Source organism: Aquarana catesbeiana, unplaced genomic scaffold (genome assembly GCF_042186555.1).
Source record: "Aquarana catesbeiana isolate 2022-GZ unplaced genomic scaffold, ASM4218655v1 unanchor86, whole genome shotgun sequence".
Taxonomy (NCBI): domain Eukaryota; kingdom Metazoa; phylum Chordata; class Amphibia; order Anura; family Ranidae; genus Aquarana; species Aquarana catesbeiana.
The window spans coordinates 716,626-731,799 of NW_027362746.1; the positions used below are offsets into that span (position 1 = coordinate 716,626).

At 51.3% G+C, this 15,174-nt stretch overlaps 21 non-coding genes across 21 annotated transcripts; 13 read left to right on the forward strand and 8 right to left on the reverse strand.

Moving 5' to 3' along the window:
* Positions 1-776: 776 nt before the first annotated feature.
* On the reverse strand, positions 777-850 carry TRNAN-GUU (transfer RNA asparagine (anticodon GUU)). The gene has a single exon. It is a non-coding gene; the product is annotated as a tRNA-Asn (tRNA).
* Positions 851-997: 147 nt separating this feature from the next.
* TRNAY-GUA (transfer RNA tyrosine (anticodon GUA)) lies at positions 998-1,083 on the reverse strand. Its single transcript is given in 2 exon segments — positions 998-1,033; positions 1,047-1,083. It is a non-coding gene; the product is annotated as a tRNA-Tyr (tRNA).
* A 371-nt stretch (positions 1,084-1,454) lies between these two features.
* TRNAK-CUU (transfer RNA lysine (anticodon CUU)) lies at positions 1,455-1,527 on the forward strand. The gene has a single exon. It is a non-coding gene; the product is annotated as a tRNA-Lys (tRNA).
* A 241-nt stretch (positions 1,528-1,768) lies between these two features.
* TRNAG-UCC (transfer RNA glycine (anticodon UCC)) lies at positions 1,769-1,840 on the forward strand. Its single transcript has one exon. It is a non-coding gene; the product is annotated as a tRNA-Gly (tRNA).
* Positions 1,841-3,017: 1,177 nt separating this feature from the next.
* TRNAN-GUU (transfer RNA asparagine (anticodon GUU)) lies at positions 3,018-3,091 on the reverse strand. The gene has a single exon. It is a non-coding gene; the product is annotated as a tRNA-Asn (tRNA).
* A 604-nt stretch (positions 3,092-3,695) lies between these two features.
* Positions 3,696-3,768, forward strand: TRNAK-CUU (transfer RNA lysine (anticodon CUU)). The gene has a single exon. It is a non-coding gene; the product is annotated as a tRNA-Lys (tRNA).
* Positions 3,769-4,009: 241 nt separating this feature from the next.
* TRNAG-UCC (transfer RNA glycine (anticodon UCC)) lies at positions 4,010-4,081 on the forward strand. Its single transcript has one exon. It is a non-coding gene; the product is annotated as a tRNA-Gly (tRNA).
* Positions 4,082-5,259: 1,178 nt separating this feature from the next.
* Positions 5,260-5,333, reverse strand: TRNAN-GUU (transfer RNA asparagine (anticodon GUU)). Its single transcript has one exon. It is a non-coding gene; the product is annotated as a tRNA-Asn (tRNA).
* Positions 5,334-5,937: 604 nt separating this feature from the next.
* On the forward strand, positions 5,938-6,010 carry TRNAK-CUU (transfer RNA lysine (anticodon CUU)). The gene has a single exon. It is a non-coding gene; the product is annotated as a tRNA-Lys (tRNA).
* A 241-nt stretch (positions 6,011-6,251) lies between these two features.
* On the forward strand, positions 6,252-6,323 carry TRNAG-UCC (transfer RNA glycine (anticodon UCC)). The gene has a single exon. It is a non-coding gene; the product is annotated as a tRNA-Gly (tRNA).
* Positions 6,324-7,500: 1,177 nt separating this feature from the next.
* TRNAN-GUU (transfer RNA asparagine (anticodon GUU)) lies at positions 7,501-7,574 on the reverse strand. Its single transcript has one exon. It is a non-coding gene; the product is annotated as a tRNA-Asn (tRNA).
* Positions 7,575-8,178: 604 nt separating this feature from the next.
* On the forward strand, positions 8,179-8,251 carry TRNAK-CUU (transfer RNA lysine (anticodon CUU)). The gene has a single exon. It is a non-coding gene; the product is annotated as a tRNA-Lys (tRNA).
* Positions 8,252-8,492: 241 nt separating this feature from the next.
* TRNAG-UCC (transfer RNA glycine (anticodon UCC)) lies at positions 8,493-8,564 on the forward strand. The gene has a single exon. It is a non-coding gene; the product is annotated as a tRNA-Gly (tRNA).
* A 1,177-nt stretch (positions 8,565-9,741) lies between these two features.
* On the reverse strand, positions 9,742-9,815 carry TRNAN-GUU (transfer RNA asparagine (anticodon GUU)). The gene has a single exon. It is a non-coding gene; the product is annotated as a tRNA-Asn (tRNA).
* Positions 9,816-10,419: 604 nt separating this feature from the next.
* On the forward strand, positions 10,420-10,492 carry TRNAK-CUU (transfer RNA lysine (anticodon CUU)). Its single transcript has one exon. It is a non-coding gene; the product is annotated as a tRNA-Lys (tRNA).
* Positions 10,493-10,733: 241 nt separating this feature from the next.
* Positions 10,734-10,805, forward strand: TRNAG-UCC (transfer RNA glycine (anticodon UCC)). Its single transcript has one exon. It is a non-coding gene; the product is annotated as a tRNA-Gly (tRNA).
* Positions 10,806-11,983: 1,178 nt separating this feature from the next.
* On the reverse strand, positions 11,984-12,057 carry TRNAN-GUU (transfer RNA asparagine (anticodon GUU)). Its single transcript has one exon. It is a non-coding gene; the product is annotated as a tRNA-Asn (tRNA).
* Positions 12,058-12,661: 604 nt separating this feature from the next.
* TRNAK-CUU (transfer RNA lysine (anticodon CUU)) lies at positions 12,662-12,734 on the forward strand. Its single transcript has one exon. It is a non-coding gene; the product is annotated as a tRNA-Lys (tRNA).
* Positions 12,735-12,975: 241 nt separating this feature from the next.
* TRNAG-UCC (transfer RNA glycine (anticodon UCC)) lies at positions 12,976-13,047 on the forward strand. Its single transcript has one exon. It is a non-coding gene; the product is annotated as a tRNA-Gly (tRNA).
* A 1,177-nt stretch (positions 13,048-14,224) lies between these two features.
* Positions 14,225-14,298, reverse strand: TRNAN-GUU (transfer RNA asparagine (anticodon GUU)). Its single transcript has one exon. It is a non-coding gene; the product is annotated as a tRNA-Asn (tRNA).
* Positions 14,299-14,902: 604 nt separating this feature from the next.
* Positions 14,903-14,975, forward strand: TRNAK-CUU (transfer RNA lysine (anticodon CUU)). Its single transcript has one exon. It is a non-coding gene; the product is annotated as a tRNA-Lys (tRNA).
* The last annotated feature ends 199 nt before the right edge of the window (positions 14,976-15,174 follow it).

Consider the following 15,174-nt stretch of genomic DNA (forward strand, 5'->3'; position numbering starts at 1 on the left):
CTACCCACACACACCGCTATCTGCTTTTTGGCTCACACCACCCACTGGAACCCAAGCTGGGGCTTCTTAGGACTCTGCAATATCGGGCTGACGCGGTAACAACAAAAAGAGTCTACAGACCCTCTCAGGTGTGCTTTGAAAGCTTGTGGCTAGCCAGACTGGGTCTTGGCTAAACATCCACAAGGTCACGAAAACAAACTGGGGAGAAGCAGAACATTTGGAGAAATATAGTCACCCCCGTAAGCCACTGGAGTGTCAGAAAAACTCCGGAGGATCTTTAACAACAATTGCATCGCTGTGTACTTCAAGTCCAGCAATACACTGGGACGGAAGCTTGTACATCGGCACTATCTGCACTGCCCATTTTGAACATCGCTCTAGCTAGCCAAGCGATTTGACAACAATTGTCACCTTTAGCCACGCCGATCTAGGCACCAATAGCTATGCAGGCTTCCTGCCACCAACAATGGGATCATCTAACTTGAACAGGGCGGTTCTACAATTTTCACACCTCCCCCTGTTCTTGGACAATCAACATCGACACATTCACATGGTGATTGTCTTAAGGTGTGACTAGAAGTGCTGCAGTTATCTTCCTGAGCCAAAGAAGTGGCTCGATCAACTATGTAAACCTCTTCAACAAACGGCTAGTACATTTGCAAGGGTCTCCAGTGAACGCTTGTTTGTCTGCTCAGTTGCCGGTCACCTGAAGAGAGCCAAAGGACACGCTTTGTTTTAGCCTTCGGGCCCCACTGAGGTAATGGAGAAAACATGAGCGTCCCTGGGTGGGCTCGAACCACCAACCTTTCGGTTAACAGCCGAACGCGCTAACCGATTGCGCCACAGAGACTGCACGCCGAGGGCCGGCGCACCGGCCGAGGGAGACATGAATAATAAAAACAAAGTTCCTTAAAAGGCTTCCCAATTGCACATTTCTAGAGTGCCTTCTAGAGTGCCTTCTAGTTAAAGGGGGAGAGAGGCAGGGTAAAAGAGGGCATCCTTCGAGCCGGAATCGAACCAGCGACCTAAGGATTACTACGTTGACGCTACAGTCCTCCGCTCTACCAGCTGAGCTATCGAAGGGCCCGCCGGTGGGTCGTAGCCCGTGACTCCTTGCATTCAAAGCCAGCGCTTTGCCCTTTGCGTTAGTCCTTCTGCCTTGAGGGATTGGTCTATGCCGCCTCTGCCTGAAAGGTCAAATGCCTTGGCAGCTGTGATGTGGGAAAGCTCGGCTTCACGTTTTGCACAGCGAGAAAACACAATCGAAGCACCTACCGCGTTTTGTTGGGAGCCCAAAAACCACAGCAGCAACGGTGATGTACCTCCCTGACAGCAAGTAAGCGCAGGAGTGTTTGGAAGCGCATTGCGTCTATCAAAACAAATTGGGCCGAAAGTTAGCAAAAAGTGTTTGGCGTCAGTTGGTAGCAAGAGGCCACACGGGAGGCAGCGTCTTAGCCCGGCTAGCTCAGTCGGTAGAGCATGAGACTCTTAATCTCAGGGTCGTGGGTTCGAGCCCCACGTTGGGCGTATGGCATCGCAACGTTTTGGCCCAGTCAGTGGCATTCATGCGCACTGCACGGCCCCACCTTTACCATATCGACTGGCTTCTCTTCCATTCCCTCTACAAACGGGGAAATGTTTCGAGCTTATCTTTCTAGTGGTCAATTCGTATGGCAGCAAGTTGACCTTGCGCTGGGGCGTGGTTCTTATCAGCGCCACGTGTGACACGAATTGGATAGAGATAGTGGCACAGGCCCCGGACAGCCTTGCGTTGGTGGTATAGTGGTGAGCATAGCTGCCTTCCAAGCAGTTGACCCGGGTTCGATTCCCGGCCAACGCACTCCTATCCCTTTTTGGCCTTGCAAAGCGGCCCTAAGCAAAGACCCAAGTCATCCAGGTCCTTGAAGAAAGCTCCTAAGATATCCTGGCTTAGCGACAACTGTGGAGACTTTCTTCGGCATTCGAAAAGTCTCTGGCCTTATGCTTTAACTCGCTCAGGAGGTCCAGCATTATCCAGGGCCAAGGTTCAGCCATTTTGACTACTGATTCCCAAAGAGAATCAACTCTGTCACACACAACATTGCTAAGTATCTGGCAACAACGCTAACACCCTTAGCTGGCATCATATTGCACCATTTGCTATTCGGTGACGAAGGCATCGAATAGCAAATGACCCGCTTTGGACTGTGTCTTGCAAGGCAAGGAAAGGGGTGCATTTGGGCAAGGAGGCCTACAGGAAACCTACCCACACACACCGCTATCTGCTTTTTGGCTCACACCACCCACTGGAACCCAAGCTGGGGCTTCTTAGGACTCTGCAATATCGGGCTGACGCGGTAACAACAAAAAGAGTCTACAGACCCTCTCAGGTGTGCTTTGAAAGCTTGTGGCTAGCCAGACTGGGTCTTGGCTAAACATCCACAAGGTCACGAAAACAAACTGGGGAGAAGCAGAACATTTGGAGAAATATAGTCACCCCCGTAAGCCACTGGAGTGTCAGAAAAACTCCGGAGGATCTTTAACAACAATTGCATCGCTGTGTACTTCAAGTCCAGCAATACACTGGGACGGAAGCTTGTACATCGGCACTATCTGCACTGCCCATTTTGAACATCGCTCTAGCTAGCCAAGCGATTTGACAACAATTGTCACCTTTAGCCACGCCGATCTAGGCACCAATAGCTATGCAGGCTTCCTGCCACCAACAATGGGATCATCTAACTTGAACAGGGCGGTTCTACAATTTTCACACCTCCCCCTGTTCTTGGACAATCAACATCGACACATTCACATGGTGATTGTCTTAAGGTGTGACTAGAAGTGCTGCAGTTATCTTCCTGAGCCAAAGAAGTGGCTCGATCAACTATGTAAACCTCTTCAACAAACGGCTAGTACATTTGCAAGGGTCTCCAGTGAACGCTTGTTTGTCTGCTCAGTTGCCGGTCACCTGAAGAGAGCCAAAGGACACGCTTTGTTTTAGCCTTCGGGCCCCACTGAGGTAATGGAGAAAACATGAGCGTCCCTGGGTGGGCTCGAACCACCAACCTTTCGGTTAACAGCCGAACGCGCTAACCGATTGCGCCACAGAGACTGCACGCCGAGGGCCGGCGCACCGGCCGAGGGAGACATGAATAATAAAAACAAAGTTCCTTAAAAGGCTTCCCAATTGCACATTTCTAGAGTGCCTTCTAGAGTGCCTTCTAGCTAAAGGGGGAGAGAGGCAGGGTAAAAGAGGGCATCCTTCGAGCCGGAATCGAACCAGCGACCTAAGGATTACTACGTTGATGCTACAGTCCTCCGCTCTACCAGCTGAGCTATCGAAGGGCCCGCCGGTGGGTCGTAGCCCGTGACTCCTTGCATTCAAAGCCAGCGCTTTGCCCTTTGCGTTAGTCCTTCTGCCTTGAGGGATTGGTCTATGCCGCCTCTGCCTGAAAGGTCAAATGCCTTGGCAGCTGTGATGTGGGAAAGCTCGGCTTCACGTTTTGCACAGCGAGAAAACACAATCGAAGCACCTACCGCGTTTTGTTGGGAGCCCAAAAACCACAGCAGCAACGGTGATGTACCTCCCTGACAGCAAGTAAGCGCAGGAGTGTTTGGAAGCGCATTGCGTCTATCAAAACAAATTGGGCCGAAAGTTAGCAAAAAGTGTTTGGCGTCAGTTGGTAGCAAAAGGCCACACGGGAGGCAGCGTCTTAGCCCGGCTAGCTCAGTCGGTAGAGCATGAGACTCTTAATCTCAGGGTCGTGGGTTCGAGCCCCACGTTGGGCGTATGGCATCGCAACGTTTTGGCCCAGTCAGTGGCATTCATGCGCACTGCACGGCCCCACCTTTACCATATCGACTGGCTTCTCTTCCATTCCCTCTACAAACGGGGAAATGTTTCGAGCTTATCTTTCTAGTGGTCAATTCGTATGGCAGCAAGTTGACCTTGCGCTGGGGCGTGGTTCTTATCAGCGCCACGTGTGACACGAATTGGATAGAGATAGTGGCACAGGCCCCAGACAGCCTTGCGTTGGTGGTATAGTGGTGAGCATAGCTGCCTTCCAAGCAGTTGACCCGGGTTCGATTCCCGGCCAACGCACTCCTATCCCTTTTTGGCCTTGCAAAGCGGCCCTAAGCAAAGACCCAAGTCATCCAGGTCCTTGAAGAAAGCTCCTAAGATATCCTGGCTTAGGGACAACTGTGGAGACTTTCTTCGGCATTCGAAAAGTCTCTGGCCTTATGCTTTAACTCGCTCAGGAGGTCCAGCATTATCCAGGGCCAAGGTTCAGCCATTTTGACTACTGATTCCCAAAGAGAATCAACTCTGTCACACACAACATTGCTAAGTATCTGGCAACAACGCTAACACCCTTAGCTGGCATCATATTGCACCATTTGCTATTCGGTGACGAAGGCATCGAATAGCAAATGACCCGCTTTGGACTGTGTCTTGCAAGGCAAGGAAAGGGGTGCATTTGGGCAAGGAGGCCTACAGGAAACCTACCCACACACACCGCTATCTGCTTTTTGGCTCACACCACCCACTGGAACCCAAGCTGGGGCTTCTTAGGACTCTGCAATATCGGGCTGACGCGGGTAACAACAAAAAGAGTCTACAGACCCTCTCAGGTGTGCTTTGAAAGCTTGTGGCTAGCCAGACTGGGTCTTGGCTAAACATCCACAAGGTCACGAAAACAAACTGGGGAGAAGCAGAACATTTGGAGAAATATAGTCACCCCCGTAAGCCACTGGAGTGTCAGAAAAACTCCGGAGGATCTTTAACAACAATTGCATCGCTGTGTACTTCAAGTCCAGCAATACACTGGGACGGAAGCTTGTACATCGGCACTATCTGCACTGCCCATTTTGAACATCGCTCTAGCTAGCCAAGCGATTTGACAACAATTGTCACCTTTAGCCACGCCGATCTAGGCACCAATAGCTATGCAGGCTTCCTGCCACCAACAATGGGATCATCTAACTTGAACAGGGCGGTTCTACAATTTTCACACCTCCCCCTGTTCTTGGACAATCAACATCGACACATTCACATGGTGATTGTCTTAAGGTGTGACTAGAAGTGCTGCAGTTATCTTCCTGAGCCAAAGAAGTGGCTCGATCAACTATGTAAACCTCTTCAACAAACGGCTAGTACATTTGCAAGGGTCTCCAGTGAACGCTTGTTTGTCTGCTCAGTTGCCGGTCACCTGAAGAGAGCCAAAGGACACGCTTTGTTTTAGCCTTCGGGCCCCACTGAGGTAATGGAGAAAACATGAGCGTCCCTGGGTGGGCTCGAACCACCAACCTTTCGGTTAACAGCCGAACGCGCTAACCGATTGCGCCACAGAGACTGCACGCCGAGGGCCGGCGCACCGGCCGAGGGAGACATGAATAATAAAAACAAAGTTCCTTAAAAGGCTTCCCAATTGCACATTTCTAGAGTGCCTTCTAGAGTGCCTTCTAGTTAAAGGGGGAGAGAGGCAGGGTAAAAGAGGGCATCCTTCGAGCCGGAATCGAACCAGCGACCTAAGGATTACTACGTTGACGCTACAGTCCTCCGCTCTACCAGCTGAGCTATCGAAGGGCCCGCCGGTGGGTCGTAGCCCGTGACTCCTTGCATTCAAAGCCAGCGCTTTGCCCTTTGCGTTAGTCCTTCTGCCTTGAGGGATTGGTCTATGCCGCCTCTGCCTGAAAGGTCAAATGCCTTGGCAGCTGTGATGTGGGAAAGCTCGGCTTCACGTTTTGCACAGCGAGAAAACACAATCGAAGCACCTACCGCGTTTTGTTGGGAGCCCAAAAACCACAGCAGCAACGGTGATGTACCTCCCTGACAGCAAGTAAGCGCAGGAGTGTTTGGAAGCGCATTGCGTCTATCAAAACAAATTGGGCCGAAAGTTAGCAAAAAGTGTTTGGCGTCAGTTGGTAGCAAGAGGCCACACGGGAGGCAGCGTCTTAGCCCGGCTAGCTCAGTCGGTAGAGCATGAGACTCTTAATCTCAGGGTCGTGGGTTCGAGCCCCACGTTGGGCGTATGGCATCGCAACGTTTTGGCCCAGTCAGTGGCATTCATGCGCACTGCACGGCCCCACCTTTACCATATCGACTGGCTTCTCTTCCATTCCCTCTACAAACGGGGAAATGTTTCGAGCTTATCTTTCTAGTGGTCAATTCGTATGGCAGCAAGTTGACCTTGCGCTGGGGCGTGGTTCTTATCAGCGCCACGTGTGACACGAATTGGATAGAGATAGTGGCACAGGCCCCGGACAGCCTTGCGTTGGTGGTATAGTGGTGAGCATAGCTGCCTTCCAAGCAGTTGACCCGGGTTCGATTCCCGGCCAACGCACTCCTATCCCTTTTTGGCCTTGCAAAGCGGCCCTAAGCAAAGACCCAAGTCATCCAGGTCCTTGAAGAAAGCTCCTAAGATATCCTGGCTTAGCGACAACTGTGGAGACTTTCTTCGGCATTCGAAAAGTCTCTGGCCTTATGCTTTAACTCGCTCAGGAGGTCCAGCATTATCCAGGGCCAAGGTTCAGCCATTTTGACTACTGATTCCCAAAGAGAATCAACTCTGTCACACACAACATTGCTAAGTATCTGGCAACAACGCTAACACCCTTAGCTGGCATCATATTGCACCATTTGCTATTCGGTGACGAAGGCATCGAATAGCAAATGACCCGCTTTGGACTGTGTCTTGCAAGGCAAGGAAAGGGGTGCATTTGGGCAAGGAGGCCTACAGGAAACCTACCCACACACACCGCTATCTGCTTTTTGGCTCACACCACCCACTGGAACCCAAGCTGGGGCTTCTTAGGACTCTGCAATATCGGGCTGACGCGGTAACAACAAAAAGAGTCTACAGACCCTCTCAGGTGTGCTTTGAAAGCTTGTGGCTAGCCAGACTGGGTCTTGGCTAAACATCCACAAGGTCACGAAAACAAACTGGGGAGAAGCAGAACATTTGGAGAAATATAGTCACCCCCGTAAGCCACTGGAGTGTCAGAAAAACTCCGGAGGATCTTTAACAACAATTGCATCGCTGTGTACTTCAAGTCCAGCAATACACTGGGACGGAAGCTTGTACATCGGCACTATCTGCACTGCCCATTTTGAACATCGCTCTAGCTAGCCAAGCGATTTGACAACAATTGTCACCTTTAGCCACGCCGATCTAGGCACCAATAGCTATGCAGGCTTCCTGCCACCAACAATGGGATCATCTAACTTGAACAGGGCGGTTCTACAATTTTCACACCTCCCCCTGTTCTTGGACAATCAACATCGACACATTCACATGGTGATTGTCTTAAGGTGTGACTAGAAGTGCTGCAGTTATCTTCCTGAGCCAAAGAAGTGGCTCGATCAACTATGTAAACCTCTTCAACAAACGGCTAGTACATTTGCAAGGGTCTCCAGTGAACGCTTGTTTGTCTGCTCAGTTGCCGGTCACCTGAAGAGAGCCAAAGGACACGCTTTGTTTTAGCCTTCGGGCCCCACTGAGGTAATGGAGAAAACATGAGCGTCCCTGGGTGGGCTCGAACCACCAACCTTTCGGTTAACAGCCGAACGCGCTAACCGATTGCGCCACAGAGACTGCACGCCGAGGGCCGGCGCACCGGCCGAGGGAGACATGAATAATAAAAACAAAGTTCCTTAAAAGGCTTCCCAATTGCACATTTCTAGAGTGCCTTCTAGAGTGCCTTCTAGTTAAAGGGGGAGAGAGGCAGGGTAAAAGAGGGCATCCTTCGAGCCGGAATCGAACCAGCGACCTAAGGATTACTACGTTGACGCTACAGTCCTCCGCTCTACCAGCTGAGCTATCGAAGGGGCCGCCGGTGGGTCGTAGCCCGTGACTCCTTGCATTCAAAGCCAGCGCTTTGCCCTTTGCGTTAGTCCTTCTGCCTTGAGGGATTGGTCTATGCCGCCTCTGCCTGAAAGGTCAAATGCCTTGGCAGCTGTGATGTGGGAAAGCTCGGCTTCACGTTTTGCACAGCGAGAAAACACAATCGAAGCACCTACCGCGTTTTGTTGGGAGCCCAAAAACCACAGCAGCAACGGTGATGTACCTCCCTGACAGCAAGTAAGCGCAGGAGTGTTTGGAAGCGCATTGCGTCTATCAAAACAAATTGGGCCGAAAGTTAGCAAAAAGTGTTTGGCGTCAGTTGGTAGCAAGAGGCCACACGGGAGGCAGCGTCTTAGCCCGGCTAGCTCAGTCGGTAGAGCATGAGACTCTTAATCTCAGGGTCGTGGGTTCGAGCCCCACGTTGGGCGTATGGCATCGCAACGTTTTGGCCCAGTCAGTGGCATTCATGCGCACTGCACGGCCCCACCTTTACCATATCGACTGGCTTCTCTTCCATTCCCTCTACAAACGGGGAAATGTTTCGAGCTTATCTTTCTAGTGGTCAATTCGTATGGCAGCAAGTTGACCTTGCGCTGGGGCGTGGTTCTTATCAGCGCCACGTGTGACACGAATTGGATAGAGATAGTGGCACAGGCCCCAGACAGCCTTGCGTTGGTGGTATAGTGGTGAGCATAGCTGCCTTCCAAGCAGTTGACCCGGGTTCGATTCCCGGCCAACGCACTCCTATCCCTTTTTGGCCTTGCAAAGCGGCCCTAAGCAAAGACCCAAGTCATCCAGGTCCTTGAAGAAAGCTCCTAAGATATCCTGGCTTAGCGACAACTGTGGAGACTTTCTTCGGCATTCGAAAAGTCTCTGGCCTTATGCTTTAACTCGCTCAGGAGGTCCAGCATTATCCAGGGCCAAGGTTCAGCCATTTTGACTACTGATTCCCAAAGAGAATCAACTCTGTCACACACAACATTGCTAAGTATCTGGCAACAACGCTAACACCCTTAGCTGGCATCATATTGCACCATTTGCTATTCGGTGACGAAGGCATCGAATAGCAAATGACCCGCTTTGGACTGTGTCTTGCAAGGCAAGGAAAGGGGTGCATTTGGGCAAGGAGGCCTACAGGAAACCTACCCACACACACCGCTATCTGCTTTTTGGCTCACACCACCCACTGGAACCCAAGCTGGGGCTTCTTAGGACTCTGCAATATCGGGCTGACGCGGTAACAACAAAAAGAGTCTACAGACCCTCTCAGGTGTGCTTTGAAAGCTTGTGGCTAGCCAGACTGGGTCTTGGCTAAACATCCACAAGGTCACGAAAACAAACTGGGGAGAAGCAGAACATTTGGAGAAATATAGTCACCCCCGTAAGCCACTGGAGTGTCAGAAAAACTCCGGAGGATCTTTAACAACAATTGCATCGCTGTGTACTTCAAGTCCAGCAATACACTGGGACGGAAGCTTGTACATCGGCACTATCTGCACTGCCCATTTTGAACATCGCTCTAGCTAGCCAAGCGATTTGACAACAATTGTCACCTTTAGCCACGCCGATCTAGGCACCAATAGCTATGCAGGCTTCCTGCCACCAACAATGGGATCATCTAACTTGAACAGGGCGGTTCTACAATTTTCACACCTCCCCCTGTTCTTGGACAATCAACATCGACACATTCACATGGTGATTGTCTTAAGGTGTGACTAGAAGTGCTGCAGTTATCTTCCTGAGCCAAAGAAGTGGCTCGATCAACTATGTAAACCTCTTCAACAAACGGCTAGTACATTTGCAAGGGTCTCCAGTGAACGCTTGTTTGTCTGCTCAGTTGCCGGTCACCTGAAGAGAGCCAAAGGACACGCTTTGTTTTAGCCTTCGGGCCCCACTGAGGTAATGGAGAAAACATGAGCGTCCCTGGGTGGGCTCGAACCACCAACCTTTCGGTTAACAGCCGAACGCGCTAACCGATTGCGCCACAGAGACTGCACGCCGAGGGCCGGCGCACCGGCCGAGGGAGACATGAATAATAAAAACAAAGTTCCTTAAAAGGCTTCCCAATTGCACATTTCTAGAGTGCCTTCTAGAGTGCCTTCTAGTTAAAGGGGGAGAGAGGCAGGGTAAAAGAGGGCATCCTTCGAGCCGGAATCGAACCAGCGACCTAAGGATTACTACGTTGACGCTACAGTCCTCCGCTCTACCAGCTGAGCTATCGAAGGGGCCGCCGGTGGGTCGTAGCCCGTGACTCCTTGCATTCAAAGCCAGCGCTTTGCCCTTTGCGTTAGTCCTTCTGCCTTGAGGGATTGGTCTATGCCGCCTCTGCCTGAAAGGTCAAATGCCTTGGCAGCTGTGATGTGGGAAAGCTCGGCTTCACGTTTTGCACAGCGAGAAAACACAATCGAAGCACCTACCGCGTTTTGTTGGGAGCCCAAAAACCACAGCAGCAACGGTGATGTACCTCCCTGACAGCAAGTAAGCGCAGGAGTGTTTGGAAGCGCATTGCGTCTATCAAAACAAATTGGGCCGAAAGTTAGCAAAAAGTGTTTGGCGTCAGTTGGTAGCAAGAGGCCACACGGGAGGCAGGGTCTTAGCCCGGCTAGCTCAGTCGGTAGAGCATGAGACTCTTAATCTCAGGGTCGTGGGTTCGAGCCCCACGTTGGGCGTATGGCATCGCAACGTTTTGGCCCAGTCAGTGGCATTCATGCGCACTGCACGGCCCCACCTTTACCATATCGACTGGCTTCTCTTCCATTCCCTCTACAAACGGGGAAATGTTTCGAGCTTATCTTTCTAGTGGTCAATTCGTATGGCAGCAAGTTGACCTTGCGCTGGGGCGTGGTTCTTATCAGCGCCACGTGTGACACGAATTGGATAGAGATAGTGGCACAGGCCCCGGACAGCCTTGCGTTGGTGGTATAGTGGTGAGCATAGCTGCCTTCCAAGCAGTTGACCCGGGTTCGATTCCCGGCCAACGCACTCCTATCCCTTTTTGGCCTTGCAAAGCGGCCCTAAGCAAAGACCCAAGTCATCCAGGTCCTTGAAGAAAGCTCCTAAGATATCCTGGCTTAGCGACAACTGTGGAGACTTTCTTCGGCATTCGAAAAGTCTCTGGCCTTATGCTTTAACTCGCTCAGGAGGTCCAGCATTATCCAGGGCCAAGGTTCAGCCATTTTGACTACTGATTCCCAAAGAGAATCAACTCTGTCACACACAACATTGCTAAGTATCTGGCAACAACGCTAACACCCTTAGCTGGCATCATATTGCACCATTTGCTATTCGGTGACGAAGGCATCGAATAGCAAATGACCCGCTTTGGACTGTGTCTTGCAAGGCAAGGAAAGGGGTGCATTTGGGCAAGGAGGCCTACAGGAAACCTACCCACACACACCGCTATCTGCTTTTTGGCTCACACCACCCACTGGAACCCAAGCTGGGGCTTCTTAGGACTCTGCAATATCGGGCTGACGCGGGTAACAACAAAAAGAGTCTACAGACCCTCTCAGGTGTGCTTTGAAAGCTTGTGGCTAGCCAGACTGGGTCTTGGCTAAACATCCACAAGGTCATGAAAACAAACTGGGGAGAAGCAGAACATTTGGAGAAATATAGTCACCCCCGTAAGCCACTGGAGTGTCAGAAAAACTCCGGAGGATCTTTAACAACAATTGCATCGCTGTGTACTTCAAGTCCAGCAATACACTGGGACGGAAGCTTGTACATCGGCACTATCTGCACTGCCCATTTTGAACATCGCTCTAGCTAGCCAAGCGATTTGACAACAATTGTCACCTTTAGCCACGCCGATCTAGGCACCAATAGCTATGCAGGCTTCCTGCCACCAACAATGGGATCATCTAACTTGAACAGGGCGGTTCTACAATTTTCACACCTCCCCCTGTTCTTGGACAATCAACATCGACACATTCACATGGTGATTGTCTTAAGGTGTGACTAGAAGTGCTGCAGTTATCTTCCTGAGCCAAAGAAGTGGCTCGATCAACTATGTAAACCTCTTCAACAAACGGCTAGTACATTTGCAAGGGTCTCCAGTGAACGCTTGTTTGTCTGCTCAGTTGCCGGTCACCTGAAGAGAGCCAAAGGACACGCTTTGTTTTAGCCTTCGGGCCCCACTGAGGTAATGGAGAAAACATGAGCGTCCCTGGGTGGGCTCGAACCACCAACCTTTCGGTTAACAGCCGAACGCGCTAACCGATTGCGCCACAGAGACTGCACGCCGAGGGCCGGCGCACCGGCCGAGGGAGACATGAATAATAAAAACAAAGTTCCTTAAAAGGCTTCCCAATTGCACATTTCTAGAGTGCCTTCTAGAGTGCCTTCTAGTTAAAGGGGGAGAGAGGCAGGGTAAAAGAGGGCATCCTTCGAGCCGGAATCGAACCAGCGACCTAAGGATTACTACGTTGACGCTACAGTCCTCCGCTCTACCAGCTGAGCTATCGAAGGGGCCGCCGGTGGGTCGTAGCCCGTGACTCCTTGCATTCAAAGCCAGCGCTTTGCCCTTTGCGTTAGTCCTTCTGCCTTGAGGGATTGGTCTATGCCGCCTCTGCCTGAAAGGTCAAATGCCTTGGCAGCTGTGATGTGGGAAAGCTCGGCTTCACGTTTTGCACAGCGAGAAAACACAATCGAAGCACCTACCGCGTTTTGTTGGGAGCCCAAAAACCACAGCAGCAACGGTGATGTACCTCCCTGACAGCAAGTAAGCGCAGGAGTGTTTGGAAGCGCATTGCGTCTATCAAAACAAATTGGGCCGAAAGTTAGCAAAAAGTGTTTGGCGTCAGTTGGTAGCAAAAGGCCACACGGGAGGCAGCGTCTTAGCCCGGCTAGCTCAGTCGGTAGAGCATGAGACTCTTAATCTCAGGGTCGTGGGTTCGAGCCCCACGTTGGGCGTATGGCATCGCAACGTTTTGGCCCAGTCAGTGGCATTCATGCGCACTGCATGGCCCCACCTTTACCATATCGACTGGCTTCTCTTCCATTCCCTCTACAAACGGGGAAATGTTTCGAGCTTATCTTTCTAGTGGTCAATTCGTATGGCAGCAAGTTGACCTTGCGCTGGGGCGTGGTTCTTATCAGCGCCACGTGTGACACGAATTGGATAGAGATAGTGGCACAGGCCCCGGACAGCCTTGCGTTGGTGGTATAGTGGTGAGCATAGCTGCCTTCCAAGCAGTTGACCCGGGTTCGATTCCCGGCCAACGCACTCCTATCCCTTTTTGGCCTTGCAAAGCGGCCCTAAGCAAAGACCCAAGTCATCCAGGTCCTTGAAGAAAGCTCCTAAGATATCCTGGCTTAGCGACAACTGTGGAGACTTTCTTCGGCATTCGAAAAGTCTCTGGCCTTATGCTTTAACTCGCTCAGGAGGTCCAGCATTATCCAGGGCCAAGGTTCAGCCATTTTGACTACTGATTCCCAAAGAGAATCAACTCTGTCACACACAACATTGCTAAGTATCTGGCAACAACGCTAACACCCTTAGCTGGCATCATATTGCACCATTTGCTATTCGGTGACGAAGGCATCGAATAGCAAATGACCCGCTTTGGACTGTGTCTTGCAAGGCAAGGAAAGGGGTGCATTTGGGCAAGGAGGCCTACAGGAAACCTACCCACACACACCGCTATCTGCTTTTTGGCTCACACCACCCACTGGAACCCAAGCTGGGGCTTCTTAGGACTCTGCAATATCGGGCTGACGCGGTAACAACAAAAAGAGTCTACAGACCCTCTCAGGTGTGCTTTGAAAGCTTGTGGCTAGCCAGACTGGGTCTTGGCTAAACATCCACAAGGTCACGAAAACAAACTGGGGAGAAGCAGAACATTTGGAGAAATATAGTCACCCCCGTAAGCCACTGGAGTGTCAGAAAAACTCCGGAGGATCTTTAACAACAATTGCATCGCTGTGTACTTCAAGTCCAGCAATACACTGGGACGGAAGCTTGTACATCGGCACTATCTGCACTGCCCATTTTGAACATCGCTCTAGCTAGCCAAGCGATTTGACAACAATTGTCACCTTTAGCCACGCCGATCTAGGCACCAATAGCTATGCAGGCTTCCTGCCACCAACAATGGGATCATCTAACTTGAACAGGGCGGTTCTACAATTTTCACACCTCCCCCTGTTCTTGGACAATCAACATCGACACATTCACATGGTGATTGTCTTAAGGTGTGACTAGAAGTGCTGCAGTTATCTTCCTGAGCCAAAGAAGTGGCTCGATCAACTATGTAAACCTCTTCAACAAACGGCTAGTACATTTGCAAGGGTCTCCAGTGAACGCTTGTTTGTCTGCTCAGTTGCCGGTCACCTGAAGAGAGCCAAAGGACACGCTTTGTTTTAGCCTTCGGGCCCCACTGAGGTAATGGAGAAAACATGAGCGTCCCTGGGTGGGCTCGAACCACCAACCTTTCGGTTAACAGCCGAACGCGCTAACCGATTGCGCCACAGAGACTGCACGCCGAGGGCCGGCGCACCGGCCGAGGGAGACATGAATAATAAAAACAAAGTTCCTTAAAAGGCTTCCCAATTGCACATTTCTAGAGTGCCTTCTAGAGTGCCTTCTAGTTAAAGGGGGAGAGAGGCAGGGTAAAAGAGGGCATCCTTCGAGCCGGAATCGAACCAGCGACCTAAGGATTACTACGTTGACGCTACAGTCCTCCGCTCTACCAGCTGAGCTATCGAAGGGGCCGCCGGTGGGTCGTAGCCCGTGACTCCTTGCATTCAAAGCCAGCGCTTTGCCCTTTGCGTTAGTCCTTCTGCCTTGAGGGATTGGTCTATGCCGCCTCTGCCTGAAAGGTCAAATGCCTTGGCAGCTGTGATGTGGGAAAGCTCGGCTTCACGTTTTGCACAGCGAGAAAACACAATCGAAGCACCTACCGCGTTTTGTTGGGAGCCCAAAAACCACAGCAGCAACGGTGATGTACCTCCCTGACAGCAAGTAAGCGCAGGAGTGTTTGGAAGCGCATTGCGTCTATCAAAACAAATTGGGCCGAAAGTTAGCAAAAAGTGTTTGGCGTCAGTTGGTAGCAAGAGGCCACACGGGAGGCAGCGTCTTAGCCCGGCTAGCTCAGTCGGTAGAGCATGAGACTCTTAATCTCAGGGTCGTGGGTTCGAGCCCCACGTTGGGCGTATGGCATCGCAACGTTTTGGCCCAGTCAGTGGCATTCATGCGCACTGCACGGCCCCACCTTTACCATATCGACTGGCTTCTCTTCCATTCCCTCTACAAACGGGGAAATGTTTCGAGCTTATCTTTCTAGTGGTCAATTCGTATGGCAGCAAGTTGACCTTGCGCTGGGGCGTGGTTCTTATCAGCGCCACGTGTGAC